The following is a 17,918-nucleotide window of genomic DNA, read 5'->3' as shown; positions in this document are numbered from 1 at the left end:
AAAGATATAAGATATCAAAAACAAACTTATGGTTATCAAAGGGGAAACATAGTGGGGGAGGGATAAATGAACATACACATGCTACTATACATAAGATAGATAACCAACAAGGACCTACTGTATAGCACAGGGAACTCTACTCAGTATTCTGTGATAACCTGTATGAGAAAAGAATCTGAAAAAGAATGAATATATGTATATGTATAACTGAATCACTTCGCTATACACCTGAAACTAATACAACATTGTAAATCAACTCTAATCCAATAAAATATAAAAATTTAAAAATAAAAGATATATTAAGGAATTCATACTTTGTTTGCCTAAGGGAACCATTATGGGTTTTGAACAGAGAAGGAAATTGTTTAACCCTATTAGGTATTAGGTAGTCCAGTAAATTCCTTAGTTTTATAGATGAGAAAACAGAATTTTTTTTCCTTTTTTTTTTTTTTAATCCCACCACCAACCTCCCACCTCCCCACTTCTCCCCCTTGGTGTCCATACATTTGAAAACATAATTTTTTTAATCTGACTGTAATTTAGTGTTGGGTGAGATGATGTCTATATAATATTCTTTCTCTGAACAAATATTACTTTTTAGTAAGTAATATTTGTACTTACTATGTGTCAGACACTCTTCTAGGGACTGGCCATAAGGATTTGAGTAAACCCCTTCCAGTAGAGGCTCTGAAGAAGTGTACACAGATCCCTGGTCACTTTCCCTTTCTCACTTGCAGGTATGTGAAGAATTACAGAAGTTTTCCAGGACCAGATTTGCAACTAGACCTAAAACACTTACCTACAGCTGTACTGTCCAAAATGGTATCCACTAGCGAGATATGACCATGAGTAATTGAAATGTGGTCAGTGCATCTTAGGAAATGAATTTTACATTTTGTTTAATTGTAACAAATTTAAACATTGATATTTGATTTAGGACTTGGAACTTCTAAAAAATGTTTGGAACAATTTGAGTGTATGATTCTACTTTTTTGACAGCAAATTTTATAAAATCTAAATACAGGTTAAGTATGAAAGTGTAAAGCCCAAATTGAGATCTTCTGTACATGTAAAGAATTTCAACGATTTAGGGACTTCTCTGGTGGCACAGTGGTTAAGAATACGCCTGCCAATGCAGGGGACACGGGTTTGAACTCTGGTCTGGGAAGATCCCACATGCCGTGGAAAAACTAAGCCCATGTGCCACAACTACTGAGCCTGCACTCTAGAGCCTATGAGCCACAACTACTGAGCCCACGTGCCACAACTACTGAAGCCCGCGTGCCTAGAGCCTGTATTCTGCAACAAGAGAAGCCACCGCGATGAGAAGCCCGTGCACCACAACGAAGAGTAGACCCTGCTCGCTGCAAGTAGAGAAAGCCTGTACACAGCAACGAAGACCCAAGGCAGCCAAAATTAAACAAACAAACAAAAAACCAAAAAAAAAAAACCCCAAAACAAAACAAAAAAGAATTTCAACAATTTAGTAAAAAAATGTGAAATGTCTAATTATAATTTTATCTTGATTACATATCGAAATAATGTTTAGCTATAGTGCACCAACTAAAGCAAACTATTAAAGTTAATGTAACTTTCATTACTTTTTAAAATGTGGTTATTAGGATATTTAAAATTACATATGTGGCTTGCATTTTATTTCTTTTGGGAGAGGTGCTTTAGACCATTACATGAGAAAAGAAAATGAATTCCAATCTTTTTAAAGCCATTGCATTTTTCTTTATTTATTTTGAAGCCAACCCTATTTTAAAATAAATGCAGTGTTTTTACAATTTTTCTTTGTGTTCTTCAAAGTTTCACTATAATTTGGCTAGGTGTAGATATATTTTTATTTATTCTGTAGAGGATTTGGTGGGCTTCTTCTAATGTGTCTTTCTTAAATTCTGGAAATTCTTTTTAACTAGCTCTTTGCATAAAAATCCTCCCTTTATCTCTATTTTTTTCCTATTTGGAATGCTTATTTGATGTGTACTGCATCTTTTTTTTCCCCTCTAGCCTACAAGTCTCTTTGTTATCATTATAATTTTGTATCTCTCTTTCTATGTGCTGAATTATGGATGACTTTCTCAGGATTTTCTTTCAATTCATTAATATTACCTTTGTCTGTACTGCTAAATCCTTCCATGATATTTTAATTTCACTGACTGTATTGTTTGTTTATGGAATTCCCTTGGATTCTTAAAACTCTGCCATTTTTTTCATACTGTCCTATACTTGCCTTTGGTTTCTAGTCTCTCTTTAAACATTTTAAACATAATACTTTCACTGTTACTTTCATATTGTTTTTCTATTTTTAATTTTTAGGCTGCACTTTCTTCCATCTACTTGCATTCCTAATCACTCCTGATTATTCTTCATTTCTTCATGCTACTTATAATATTTGGTTATGAACCCAGATTTAGCCATGGCCACATTTTCCTTGGAACTGATAACTGTAAATCTTGTCTATAGAAGCATCTTTACAACGTGGTTTTACACAGGTATCTGATAAAATCTGGATCAGTTTTTAATGTGAATTTCTTGTTTTGGAATTCATGTATCCTTTCAGTGTGTGAATTCAAATGCCAGTCCTGAAAATAGCATTGGCCTGGATTCAGACTCTTTTTCTGAACATGGGCCCGAATGGATGGAAGTTTTCCTTGTTATGTCCTTCAGTGTCAAGTTCTTGTAGCCCCTATTTTACAGATAGGATCTGTCTTTGTGACTTAGCTTCATGCAAATAGCGCAGCTCTGAATCCCTGTGCTCTTGAAGGTTATAGACTGGACTCCCCTCTCTGTAAGAGTCAGACAGTATCCCATTCCCTAGTTGTTACAGCCTGTTTTAGTTTCCAAAATACTGTGAGGTGTCTTGGTTTCAGTTCATACTCACTATTGTGACTTCCAGCTCCTTTTGTTTCTAGCACCAAAGGGTTTTCCTTTCTTGGTGTCAGGTTTGTTAATTTTTGTTAAAAAATGTTAATTGTTATATTTTATTAAAATTTCTCAAGTTGTTTGAACCAATGGTACATGTATATCTCTACATCAGCCTAGTATACCATTCCAGAAGTATCCTGGTTGATGATACTTACTGTCTTTCCAGTAACCACACTGAAGTCTTCCATGATTTTTCTATGGGTTAATCATAAAAGTTGAAAACAAGTGAACAGAATTTACATTATTATAATTATGCAAATTAATATTTACTTCAAACCACCTAGTGAACTCAGTATTTATTTCTTTTTGGATGTAATATCATTGCCCCTGTGTCATCAAAGGATAATTATTCTATCATCAAGTTTAAATAAAGACAGATATAGCCATAGGTCCTGGTCTTGGCTTTTGAGACTTTGTTGAGAGACGATATTTCATGGATTTCTCATGGTTCTGTATGTCTTAGGAAGAGAGGTACTGATTGCCTTTTTTTTCTGGATTGTTTTTTCAAGAATGTATTGTGATTCTCCTTGGAAGGTAGAGATGGTGTCTCCTTCTGGAGCAAATGGCAGGCATGTCTACTGCCCATTAGAAAAGTTTGGGGTCCCCTAAGCTCTGGATTCCTCTCTTGTAATACAACTGACTCCCTGTATAGGCATATGGGCCTCCTGATGTCATCCCTGTGGGACTTGGGAACGACAGGGTCTGACACAAATATGCTGATACTCATCCTGCTTGATTTACCTTGGCTAATGAAGTCCTTTATCTCTGAACTGAGAGTTTCATGTTTTCTGCCAACATCCAGGAACACTGGCAGGTTAATGTGTTAGCTTGTAAGAGGGGTAAATTCCCAGGCCTTTCCAGTTCTTGACAGAGATTTACAAGAAGTTATAATAGGAGGTTTTGGGGGGAAAATTATCTTAAAAAAAGGAACAGATTTAGGCACAACTTCTCACTTCTCTACCTCCCTCCTGCCTATCACAAGCCTGGATACGAAGTCTGGAGTAATGGTATCCACCTTGAGATCGTTAAGTAGAGATGAATTCTGATGTCACTGAATCATTTAACAAATGCCAGCAGCTTCTCAATACTTTGTGATAATGTTAAAAAAAAGAAAGAAAAGAAAATGAATGAAAACAAACCCTCAAGCCAACAAAAACCGAAACCAAACTAGCTACTCTTAGCTAGATCTTATATTTCTTTGACCAACACCTTCAATACTGTTGTCATTCATCATTTCCCTGAGAAATTGACATTGATTCTGTATAAAATATTGTGCTAGGTATTAAAAAGGATAAGAAATGTTCATTATTATCCTGCCCTTGAGGAGGATATGGCTTTTTGGAGAAAATGGTAATTAGCAAAATAAAGCAGTGCTATAAATTTCCAAGGGAGAGGAACAGGTAATAAACATAATGGGAACTGAGGGGAAGGGGTCTGGCTGAAATTAACATGCTTGGAGCGCTGCCCAAACTATGGAGTGTGGGGAAGCCATTTCCTCAAGTGTAAGATGAGAAAGTTGACTAGAATCAGATGTTATGGAACAGTAGTTTTAATAGCAGAACTATTTTTATTAATGCACATTTACAAAGACCTTCAATCTATAAACAGGCAAAAGCATAGATTCCTTGAAGCATAAACCTGGAGTCGGATCACCGATGCTCTGTCCTCACACCCGTTCAAAGTCCAATATGCACCTCTCGGAAACCCTAAAGGTCACAGAAGACAGTTTGAAAATTATCAGGTGTGATGACTGCAGAGTTATAGAGCTTAAAAGAATGCCTTCCTTAAAGATCAAGCTTGTCTGAACTTCAGTGGGTAGCTGTGCCGGCCTTATTAACACAGTGAGAGCCCAGCCAGACCCCACCCCTGCTAAACCTGACTGCTTAGCCACAGACAGCAGCCTAAGCAGAACTCACCACCCTCTAGACACATGTCATTTGAGAGTGTGAATGAATCAGTTCAAAATCCATCATCACTAACTAGAAAAACAGCTCACAGCTCATTCCTCACTGACTGTGGGTGGGTGACTTATCTCCATGTAGTAAGGGAGACAAGCTCTTACTTGGAAATCAGCATTTTGAACATCATGAAAGGAAAAATGCTTTTTAGATTAGCTTCTCCCCCACTGTACCCAGAGCGGGAGGCTGTTGTGGTCATTAGCTTTTCCGGCACTAAATCTGCTTGGTCTGACTAGTCGGTTTGATTTCAGGTTTATCCTAAAGCCACAGAAATCGAGTTGCTGGGTATTTACTTGGGATTAATGACCAGTTAGGAGAAGCTGTGTTTTATACCATTAACCCGAGCCAGGTGCTAATTTCTGGAACATGCCCTGCAAACAGAGGTCATTATTGCTCTCTGAAAGTGTGAATGCTGCCTTAGAGACCACAGGCTTAATTTAAAGACAAAGCCATTTTGATTAGTCAACATGGCATAATTCTGGAGAAAGGATGCCCTGTGTATAAGCCAATCTGATTGCCTGGAAACATCTCCCCGTGCTCTTGCTGTTCAGCTGATAATCCACTTCTAGACACAGGGCAGCCGGCTGGAAACTGAAGCAGGTTCTATTTTCAGCACATAAAATCAATGCCGCACTCCAGCAGCCTGGTCTCCTCCCTCATTATGTCCCCTGCCCCATGAGCTGAGCTCAGCTTCCCTTTGCCGGAGATTAAAGCGAGTCAGGGAGTGTGATAAATGCTTTCAGTCATATCTGCTGTCATTTGAATAATACTAGGTGTCAGGAAGAAATACGTCCCCAGACAGTTTTAACCAACCAAACTCTTTTGATACTCTCCTTCCCCTTAGTTCGGTTTATATCTTCAGGCTGGATTGAATAGTCTCTCTGGAAAATTCTGTTTTCATTTATCCAACGAAAGCCAGGAAGTTTCTACTAGGTTGGGGAGGCATTTCCTCTATTTACCAGAAGAGAAAGGGGATCCATTTTGCAAGAAACTTCAAAGTTTAGGGAACACCACATCACAGTTTTTGACTAAATCTTGATCTGTTTGTGTGGGTTTTTTTTTTTAATTTTTATTGAAATATAGTTGATTTACAATGTTGTGTTAGTTTCAGGTGTACAGCAAAGTGATTCAGATATATATATATATATGTGTATGTGTGTATATATATATATGTGTATGTGTATATATATATATATATTCTTTTTCAGATCCTTTTCCATTATAGGTTATTACAAGATATTGAGGCTCGTTCCCTGTGCTAGATAGTAGGTCCTGGTCGGTTATCTATTTTCAATCTGTGTATGTTTAAATTGACCTTGGTGAATATGCTTATTCATCCTTTGGTTTTTCTACTGATGAAATACAAGGAGACAAAAATGCATGATGGAAGGCATAACTGGATGAAGGAATAGGGTGTAAGGCATGAGCCCTGGTCTCCCCTCTCGAGTCACATAGGCTGCGCCTACCTATGCTGACATTGTCCAACCTGAGCCAGCCATGGGCAGCACTGAGGCAGGCGAAGTGGATCCCAGGGTCTGCCCTTAGAGGCTATTTACCACCCAGGTGGGTCTCCCTGCATTCATCTTTCAGTAAGTCAGCATCCTCAGTTCTGTACCCTCTCCCTGTTGAGACCAGATCTCAGGAAGGGATCTGAAGGATTTGCTCTTGGTGGGATAATGTTGACAGGAATCTTCCCTGGGCTGTAGGAGACTGGCATACCTTGAACGTCGGTTGTGTGGCTCCGTCAGGGCATTTAAAATCTGTGAATGGCTCTCAGACATTGCTATCAGGCATTCTCAGATTCCAAGGATGAGTGCCCAAGGGTTCTGTCATGGGTGCTGGTAAACTGGCCCTCTGAGAAAAAAAAGCCCTGATTTGTAATTTTGCTGAGTTCAGTATTGTAACTGTTCCCGTGATGGCTGAGTTCAAGCTACCAACGTAAAGGCACTGAACTTGGACTTGGAAAGAGATTCATATAATCAGCTCCTGTGAGCCACTATGAGGCTTTTCCTGGCCCTTTTTAGGGGATCTGTCCAGTGTGGATTCTGCATTTTTCTTTATAGCGCTCTGATTTTCCTGGAAGTAAGATAGAGTAGTATTAAGAGTTAGTCTGAGAAACTTTACTTTGAATCCTGGATCTCCCCATTACTTACAAACTTTATGGTTTTGGACAATTTAACATCGCTGAGACTTTGTTTCCTTGATTATAAAAATAAGGATAATATATCTCTCTCAGAGGTGTTCTGAGAATGAAATCGTATAAAAGATGTGAGAGGGGCTTCCCTGGTGGCTCAGTGGTTGAGAGTCCGCCTGCCCATGCAGGGGATACGGGTTTGTGCCCCGGTCCGGGAAGATCCCACATGCTGTGGAGCAGCTGGGCCCATGAGCTGTGGCCGCTGAGCCTGCGTGTCCGGAGGCTGTGCTCCGCAACGGAAGAGGCCACAACGGTGAGAGGCCTGTGTACCAAAAAAAAAAAAAAAAAAAAAGATGTGAGAGAAGCTAGCACATGTTAGTGGCTCAAAAAATGTTTTTAGAATCTTTCATTTTTGGAAAGTAATGTCATGTCTATCATATTTATTTACTTCTGTTTAATCTTAATTTGAGAGAAAGAAGTAGGAAAGAGCAGTCACTGAGGACATATACGAAAGTTGCCATTGCTTCTACGTAGGGAGGCTGGATCCTTTCTTTCTCTGATTTTCCTTTTCTTGTTCCTATTCTAGACCGTGGTGAATTTTTGATATGAAACTTAGTCATGAAACTTGGTCCTCCCATTTTTGGATGGTGATGTATATGCGTGATGCATATGATTATTTCTCCCTCTTCTTACCTGAAAGACAACTCATATCGTGGCTTTAGCAATTGTTCTATTTGGTTTTCAGAACTGATTTTCAGGACTTCTATGAGGCAGTTTTGCTTTATAACAAGGATAAGGATTTTGAGTCAAGGGAATGTATGTCATAGCTAACATCCATTCATGCTTACTGCAAAGGGACTAAACCAGGCCTTTTTATAAGGACTATCTCATTTCGTCCTCATAATGACCCTATGAGATGGGCACTATTATCCCACTTTACAAATGAAAAGTCTGAGACTTAGAAATCTTAAATAATTTGCTCAAGGTCACAGAGCTTCAGAGTGATTGATTTTAATTATGAAATTTCAAGCATCAGTGAATTTATACATGGGGTAAGTTGGAGAAAAAGACATCTCTTTAACGTTCCAACAGTCATGCCTCATGGGCAGTCTTTGCATGGTTAACTCTATTAATACTTGACTACAAGAAGCTCTTTGAGGGCAGAGATCTTGTTCTGTTCACCCCAGTATCTTCTCATCAGTGCCTGGCATGTGCTTTGCACAAAGTAAGTGCTCAGTAAAGGATCGTTGAACTTAATCTTTAATTTACTCAACATGTTTTCATAAAACATTTATTAAGTGATAGATTCTTTTCTAGGCACTGGAGACAGGATAGTAGAAAAACAAACAAAAATACAGAAAAAATTCTTCTTCTCAGAGACCTCATATTCTATTAGAAAGAGACAAAGAATGTAATTAATGAGTAAATTATTTTATATATTAGAAGATGATAATTGCTACAAGAAAGTAAGGTAGGATGAAGCAGAAGGAAAATTAGAGGAGGGGGGTTCAATAAAACTCTGGTATTTGGTACAAGTCTCCTTTTGAATTTGTGGTTTTCTCAGGGTATATGCCCAGGAGTGGGATTGCAGGGTCATATGGTAGTTATATTTTTAGTTTTTTAAGGAACCTCCATACTGTTTTCCATAGTGGTTGTATGGTGGGATAGGGAGGGTGGGAGGGAGGCTCAAGAGGAAGGGGATATGGGGACATATGTATGCGTATGGTTGATTCACTTTGTTGTACAATAGAAACTTACACAGTGTTGTGACGCAATTATACTCCAATAAAGATCTATTATAAGAAACAAAAACAAAAACTTTGGTATTTGGGTAGAGACTTGAAAGAGTAAAGGCATGAGCCGTGTGGTCATGCAGGGAAGACTGTTGTGGGCAATGGGAAGGCCCAGAGGTGGATGAGCAAGGAGGCCACTGTGGCTGGAGCAGGATAAGCAAGTGGGAGGGTAGGAGATGAGTCAGAGAGTCGGGAGATGTGCATCTTGTAGGGCTTTGTAAAGACTATGACTCTTACTCTGATGCAATGAAAAGCCACTGGAGGGTTTGGAGCTGAGCATCCGTGATCTGACTTATACCTTAAAAGGATCACTGTGTTGAGTGCAGCTTCTAAAGAGGAAAGGCTTGGAAGTAGGAAGACCAATCAGGAAGCCATGGTAACGATCCAGGCAGGTAATGATTGTAGCCGGGACCAGGGAGGTAGAAATAGTCGATGGAGTTTGAAAGGCAGGAGTCAAAACTGATGCCCAAAAATGGAAGGTTGGGATTGCCATAACCTGAGCTGGGAAGACTGCTAACGGAGCAAGTTTTGGGGGAAGACCAAGATTTCAATTCTACGCATGTTAAGTTTGAGTCGTCCGGTACGCATTTATTCAGCCGCTGGATATAGGAATACGATGTTTAGAGGAGATGACTGAGTTAGAGGTTTTTTAAAGTAATTGGGAGTGACCAGCATCTGGATGGAACTTAAAGCCCAGAGTTTGGAGGAAAACAAAGAGAGAAGGAATGCAAGGACTCAACCCTTCCGGCCCAAAGTTAGGGAAGAAAACAGAAATTTACAAAGAATATTAACCAAGTGTGGTCAGAGTCTGGAGAAAAATCAGAACTATATGGTGTCCTGTAAGAAAATTAAAAATAAAAGGGGAAGGGGGAAGTAATGAACAACTGGGTTAAATGCTACTGGAAAGTCAATTAAGATGAGAACTGATCACTGACCCAGGGTCTAATGATATGGAGGTCGCCAGTGACCTTGACAAGAGTGGTATCAGTGGAGTTTTGGTGGCAAAAGCCTAAGTGGAATGAGTTTAGGAAAGAGTGGAGTGAGAGAAATTGAAGATATAACTAACTCTTTTTAAAATAAATTTATTTATTTATTTAATTTATTTATTTTTGGTTGCATTGGGTCTTCATTGCTGCATGTGGGCTTTCTCTAATTGTGGCGGGCGAGCGCTACTCTTCAGTGTGGTGTGCGGGCTTCTCACTGTGGTGGCTTCTCTTGTTGTGGAACACGAGCTCTAGGTGCGTGGGCTTCAGTAGTTGTGGCACGTGGGCTCAGTAGTTGTGGCACACGGGCTTAGTTGCTCTGCGGCATGTGGGATCTTCCCGGACCAGGGCTTGAACCCGTGTCCCCTGCATTGGCAGGCGGATTCTTAACCACTGTGCCACTAGGGAAGCCCAGAACTAATTTTTTCAAGGAGTTTTAATGTAAAGGGGAGCTGAGAAGTGGGACTGCAGCTACGGGGGAAAGAGGGACTAAGAAAATATTTATTATTATCATTATCTCTTAAGCTGGAGAAGCAATAAGATGTTTATGCTGATAGGAAAAATACAACAGAGGTGAAAATGGACAATGTAAGAGACAGGTTGTATGTCCTTGTAGGAGAGGAGAGATAGGATCCTGTGCAAATGTGGAAGGATAGAAGCATTCTACCTTCTACCTCATTCATAGTAACAGGAGGGAAGACAAAATATATGTGTACTGATTCTTCTAGGATTCCTTGGTCAAAGATTGCTCAAAGACTATTTGTATTATTTGCTCAAAATTTGTTTGTTTCCGTGAAGTGTGTTTGCGTATTACAAATAAACATGTATGTGCCTATATAATACAATGCAAAGATTGTCCATTTGGAATATATTCAATATATATACATACATATATATACATATGTATACATATATAGTGATATTCTCTGTAAGGTGGAAAACAACAATGGACAAATGAATTCTTCAGTGAGATTTACAAACTCTTTAGCAATATAGAATTACTTAAAAATTTCCAACCTTTCAAAGGCATACTGTTAAAGCTCAATTAGTTGTTTCTTTTTTTTTCTGGAGCTTGGAGCTCCCAGTATTAAATTAAAATGAAAGAGCAGTTAAGTATATTTAGGACACTTTATTTAAAGTGTTTTTCAATCAGGAAACAATGAGTTTTTTTTTTTTTTAAGGATGAATCTCTGAAGTGAGTCAGCTGCTGCTTCTGTCGCGCAATTGAAGCGAGAGAGAATTATATAGGAAGAGCCCAGGGTACTCTTTAGTCCAGACAAAGCTGTGATGATTAGGAGAATGAATTGCAAATGAGGAAGACAATAGGGAAGAAAGTTCTTTTATGGAGGGAGAGAGGACGGGTGTTGCAGAAAGGACTTTCAATAATTACAATCCAGGCTCAGAAAGCACCTGGGAATATGAATAATTCAGCAGCCATTAGAGAAAAGGAAACCTCTGGAGAATGTCAGTCCATGGACACGAAATTGTACAGTATGGGTGCAACATCTGTGCCTTCCCAGAATGAGCCTCGCTGATAACGGGTGGAAAACAACAAATGCAAACTGTTTGTTAAGCACTCTCAATTAAGAAAGGGACAAACATGAAACAGTTTTAATTTTTCTATGATTACTGGTCCCAACTCTTCTATGTCAAATCTTCCTTCCCCCTGGGGAGTACATCCCTTAATACATTTTGGACAGATTCCACAATTTCCCAGCTACTTTCATTTATTAAAAGATTGTCCATTTTGAACTTGACTCTCATATGTCATTCAAAGATTTCCTTGCTATCATTATATGTCAGGCTTACAACCAGGGAGATGAGAAGTGGGGAGGAAGAATATTCCAATACTATGTGAAGACGACTGCTTCTGGATGGTTCAGTATGCGATACAGCCAGGGAATCCCATGGTCATGAGCACATCCCAGAACCTCCTTCACAGTGAAGTGGGTCCTTTGGTGAAGTGCTACCTTGTGTGTGATTCTATGCATGACTCTGAGATTCTACTGGCCTCTGGGTGGTGGTGCTGGCTGAAGCTCTGCCAGCAGGAAAGGCAAACCCATATCCAGAATAAGTATCCGTTTTTGCAAGAATGTATCACGGACTCTTTGAGATTGAAAGGGACCCATTGTAGCCAACTTGCCACCCTGTGGCCAGTTGGTTTCCTCAAGGAATAGCGCCAATCCTGTTTTGGTCTCTGTTGCTTACAGGTTAGACATTCAGAGGTGACAGTGGCTAGATCAGCCTTGGTAAGTGGGAGTCTCTGCTGTTGGTCCCATGCATGGTTCTACCTCTGCCGCTTTGTTCAGGAGCCCATTTTCCAGCACTTGGGATGGCAACTGACAGTCACTGGTTAATATCAACTGACTGGTTCACTTGATCTCATTGGTAATTTTCTGCCTCTTCTGTGGTGGATGCTTTCTGATGGCTCTTAAAGGATAATGCTGCACTTGTGCCTGTATTGCCATCCACATACTTCTACCCCAGAGCTCCTTGTCTCACTGAACTTTGACTTTCTTGGCCCTGACCAGTACCCAAGACATTGGCCATTGCCCATAATATATCTATCACCATCATCCAGAGGCCAGTAGAATCATAGAGTCATACAATCACACACAGGGTAACATTTAACCAAAGGACCCACTTCACTATGAAAGAGGTCTGGGGTGCTCCCGTGGCCATGGTATTCCCTGGTTGTATCACATATTGAACCTTCCTGGAGCAGCCGGCTGGCTTGATATAGTATTGTAATGTTCTGCTTCCCCACTTTCTATCACCCTGGTTATAAGCCTGACATATAATGATAGCAAGGAAACCTTTGAATGAGATAGGAGAGTCAAGTTCAAAATGGATAATCTTTTAATAACTAAAATTATCTGGGAAATAATGGAATCTGACCAAAATAGATACAGGAAGATGAATAGATAGATAGGTAGATAGATAGATGAATTAACCTCAAGCTTCTTTTTCTTTCATTCAAAGTAGACGATCAGTGTACTACCCAAACCAGCCACCCACTGGAAGACATTTTCTCTCCACTGTAGTTCAAGGCTACCTTTGAGTGAGATTGCAAAGCAGCTCTCATCCATTTTTGGCCTGCACCCCCTTACCAGCCCAGCCATCCACAAATCAGTCTTGAGTTTTTCCTTCCTTCTTCAGCTTGTCTTATGAGACTTCCCATATGGCCTCCGTGTGAGCTGAGAGATGTGGTGGTGAACCATGATCGGTGTCTTCGGAGTTTGTGCTCACAAGCAGCTTGCCGGTGCTCTCTGTTCCCGCTAGTGCTCAGTCCCTTTGGACTGCCTTTGTGTTAGCTTGACTTTATTACTTAGGGGCTCAGAGACGCAGTTTATGATGGGCAGTTCTGGCTACACATTTACTTGGTGTTTCATGGTTAAGTATTTCCTCTCCATCAGGGCCCAGGAGCATAACAAGAGCTTTGTTTGTTTGTGTGTTTCATTTTTTTCCAAAAGGCATATAATTCTCCATTGCAGAAGTCAAGTAATACCAGAACCACAGGTTCTGCATTTTGATTCTCCCCCTGAGCTTGCCGTCAACACACATCTTTTGCCATCACTGGCACCTCAAATGCCATAGTGCTTGCCAGAATGTATTCCTCAAGGGATAGGGCTAGATGCACGGCAGCCTGGACCTGCCGTAGAGCACTTCCTGCTTCCGGCTCCGCTCGCAGTTAGTCTTCCCCATCACCCGGTGTACGGGCTGGAGTGGTATTCATACGTGTGGGATATGCTGCCTCTAAAACTCACAAGAGGCTAACTAGGTGTTGTGCTTCGTTCTATTACAGTAGGGCAGAGGTCCCCAACCTTTTGGCACCAGGGACCGGTTTCGTGGAAGGCAACTTTTCCACGGACCGGGGTCAGGGAGGGGATGGTTTCGGGATGATTCAGGCGCATTACATTTATTGTGCACTTGATTTCTATTATCATTACATTGTAATATATAATGAAGTAATTATGCATCTCATCATAATGCAGACTCAGTGGGAGCCCTGAGCTTGTTTTCACTTGCCACTCACTGATAGGGTTTTTTTTTTTTTCTTGCGGTACGCGGGCCTCTCACTGTTGTGGCCTCTCCCGTTGCAGAGCACAGGCTCCGGACGCACAGGCTCAGCGGCCATGGCTCACGGGCCCAGCCGCTCCGCGGCATGTGGAATCTTCCCAGATCGGGGCACGAACCCGTGTCCCCTGCATCGGCAGGCATACTCTCAACCACTGCACCACCAGGGAAGCCCACTGATAGGGTTTTGATACACAACTGCAAGCAATTGATTTATCATGGTCTCTGTGCAGTCAAACCTCTCTGCTAATGATAATCTGTATTAGCAGCCGCTCCCCAGCACTAGCATCACCGCCTCAGATCCTCCTCAGATCATCAGGCATTAGGTTCTCATTAGGAGCACGCAAGCTAGATCCCTTGCGTGTGCAGTTCATGGTAGCATTTGTGATCCTATGAGAATCTAATGCCACCGCTGATCTGACAGGAGGCGGAGCTCAGGTGGTAACGCGAGCGATGGGGAGCGGCTGTAAATACAGATGGAGCTTCTCTCGCTCACCCGCCACTCACCTCCTGCTGTGCGGCCCGGTTCTTAGCAGGCCACGGACCAGTATGGGTGCGGAGGGCTGTTGGGATCCCTGCAGTAGGGGATGCAAGCTGCAGCAGTTTGTCTTTTTCTTTAGAGGGTCTGTCTCAGCACACTCCTGACCACTGGACCCCTAAGATCTTAATGGAAGTGACAGGTCCATGAGACCTCTGGATTATTTGTCTTAACTAAGCCTCCAGTATACCAGCTACTCTTGCTCAGTCTGCTGGATTAGAACCATATCATGAACATAATGGCTCAATGAGACATGATAAGGGGTATTTGGACAGAGTCATAGATTATGAGGCCAGTGGAAGAGTTGTAGAGCCCTGAACAAAACTGTTAATGTATAATGTTTTCAGTTCCATGTGAATTCTATGTGAACAATTTTAACTCCTCTTTCCTGTTTGGGAGAGAAAGAATGCCTTCACCAAATCAATGGCTGCATACGTTCATTTGACTCCATGTACGTCTGCTCTATTAACAACATAACCTCCTGTGTGCAGTCATTCCCCAGCCAGCAGCTGGTTGCCACATGGACTGACTGGTGAATTAAACAAAGATATAAGGATTGCCATTTCTGCATCTTTTAGATATATAAGGGTGTATCTAATCTCTGAATTTCCCCTGGGATGCAACATTGTTTATAATTTACTATCTGAGGCAGGAAGGTGGGACTCAGTTTCAGAGGCTCAAACTTGGCCTTTGACACTCAATGGCTTTTACTTCCAAGGTCAAGGACCCAAAGTGAGATTGACTCCAGTCCAACTAAATGGCCTTAGGTCTCTTTGAGAAAGGATTGAGAGAATCATTAGAGTATATACCTGCCATGGTGTTGCCAGTATACGGGCAATAGGTTCTAGTTTTGAAAACTGGGTTAGGGATGTGATCTGGGCAAGAGATGGTGACTTTTTATTGGGCTGACCACCCTCATCCTTCTACTCATCCATTTTTACTTTCTTCTGATTTTATGTACCAAGCTGTAGTCTTGTTGGCTTCCCCACCCCTCCTTTTGCCTGTAGGATGCTTTATCGAACATCTCCACAACTCTCTGAGATCAAGACCTTTAGCTGCTGCTCTGACCAGGCGGACTGCTGCAATAATTACAACCCCCTTGGCTTCTGGCAGTTAAATGCTGCCACCTGGTTTCTATTGATTCCAGAGGAATATTCCATGACAACCTTTCCTACCTCCATCTCTGGTCCACAGATGAGAGCAGCACTGAATGTGGTGGTGCTCATGCCTTCTCACCAGCATGCTCCTGATGGCTTTGGTGAGTGGTGTGTCCTCTGGGCTTTCCAAGGAACAAAATCACCATTTTGACCATACAGCGTATATCCTCTCCAGCATGCCTACTTCCCTGAACCTTTTAATATCTTTCTCCAGTGTCTATCATAGCAACTCAGTGATTTCAGTCTTTCTCAGAACAAACCTTTGCTTTCTCCAGGCATCCTTGATAGGGTGTGAAATCCCTTATCCCAAGAGGGTGCCCACAGGTCAATCAACTCTTATTATCCAGTTGTATACTTCAACTTTTTTGATCAAGCACCCTCAAAATCCACTCCTATGAGCACTCTGCTGATTCTTACTGATACATGCTGGCTAATTATGTAACTCCTTTGGACTACAGTCTTTTTCCTTTCTTAGGTGGATTGTATAATTCTGGCTGGATTATGCTGAGATTTCACCCTAGTTATAGCCTAGTTATATTTTTAAAAAAGTGGGATCTTTTTTTAAAATTTATTTTTATTGAAGTATAGTTGAATTACAATGTTGTGTTAATTACTGCTTACAGCAAAGTGACTCAGTTATACATATATATATACACATTATTTTTCATATTCTTTTCCATTATGGTTCATCACAGGATATTGAATATAGTTCCCTGTGCTATACAGTAGGACCTTGTTGTTTATCCATTCTATATACACCAGCTTCCATCTGCTAATCCCAAACTCCCAATCCAACCCCCTCCCACCCCTCTCCCCCTTGGCAACCACCAGTCTGTTTTCTATGTCCCTGATTCTGTTTCTGTTTCAAAGATAGGTTCATTTGTGCCATATTTTAGATTACAAATATAAGTGATATCATATGGTATTTGTCTTTCTCTTTCTGACTTACTGACATACTAATGATCATCTCTAGTTGCATCCATGTTGCGGCAAATGGCATTGTTTTGTCGTTTTTCACGGCTGAGTAGTATTCCATTGTATATATGTACCACATCTTCTTTATCCATTCATCTGTCGATGGACATTTAGGTTGTTTCCATGTCTTGGCTATTGTGATTAGTGCTGATATGAACATAGGGGTGCATGTATCTTTTTGAATTATAGTTTTGTCTGTACCTATGCCCAGGTGTGGGATTGCTGGGTCATACAGTAATTCCATTTTTAGTTTTCCGACCTCCATATTGTTTTCCACAGTGGCTGCACCAATTTATATTCCCACCAGTGGTGTAGGAGCATTCCCTTTTCTGAAAGTGGAATCTTATTTTGAGATGTGGTCCTGTTAACTTGCAGAGCAAAAGTCTCTGCAATGTTTTCCAGCACAGGACCACAGGGGAGTGGTAGTTCTTTTTTTTTTTTTTAATTTAAAAGAAGTTCTATTTTATTGTTACAAAATATACTTAACCCAAAATACACCATTTTAACAATTTTTAAGTGTATAGTTCAATGGCATTGGTTCTATCCCAAACCATTACCACTATTTTCAAAACATTTTCATATAGAAACTCTGTATTCATTAAGCAATAACTCTCCCCTGGTATTTCTACTGTATTTTATGTCTCTATTAATTTGCTTATTCTGGGTATCTCATGTAAGTGGAATCATAAAATATTTGTCCTTTTGCATCTGCCTTATTTCATTTAGCACAGTGTTTAAAAGAGTCATTTATGCTATAGTGTGTATCAGAATGCCATTCCTTTTTATGGATGAATAATATTACATTGTATTTATATACCATATTTTGTTAATCCATTCATCTCTTTGTAGATACTTGGGTTGTTTTCACTTTGATTTTTGTGAATAATTCTATAATGAACATTGGTATACAAGTATCTGCCTGAGTCTCTGTTTTCAGTTTTTTGGGGTATATACCTTGGAATGGAATTGATGGATCATATGGTAAATCTACATTTAACTTTCTGAGGAGCTGCCAAGTGAATGCTGGTTGTCTGGTCCTTTTACCCCATATCGAGTCCTTAAGAACAATGTACCAGCTACTCGGCTCAAACCAGGCTATCCTGAGGACTTCCCTGGTGGTCCCATGGCAAAGAATCATCCTTCTGATGCAGGGGATGCGGGTTTGATCCCTGCTCAGGGAACTAAGATCCCATATGCCACCGGGCAACTAAGCCTGCGCACACCAAAACTACTGAGCTCGCGCGCCTTAACAGAGAGCCCACGCCGCAAACTACAGAGCCCACATGCTGTGGAACCTGCGTGCTACAACTGGAGAGAAGTCCGTGATGCAATGAAGATCCTGTGTACCGCAACTAAGACCTGATGCAGCCAA

Source organism: Lagenorhynchus albirostris, chromosome 21 (assembly GCF_949774975.1).
Source record: "Lagenorhynchus albirostris chromosome 21, mLagAlb1.1, whole genome shotgun sequence".
In the NCBI taxonomy this organism is placed as follows: Eukaryota; Metazoa; Chordata; class Mammalia; order Artiodactyla; family Delphinidae; genus Lagenorhynchus; species Lagenorhynchus albirostris.
The sequence above is the reverse complement of the archived record's forward strand: the minus strand, read 5'-3'. Positions refer to the sequence as shown.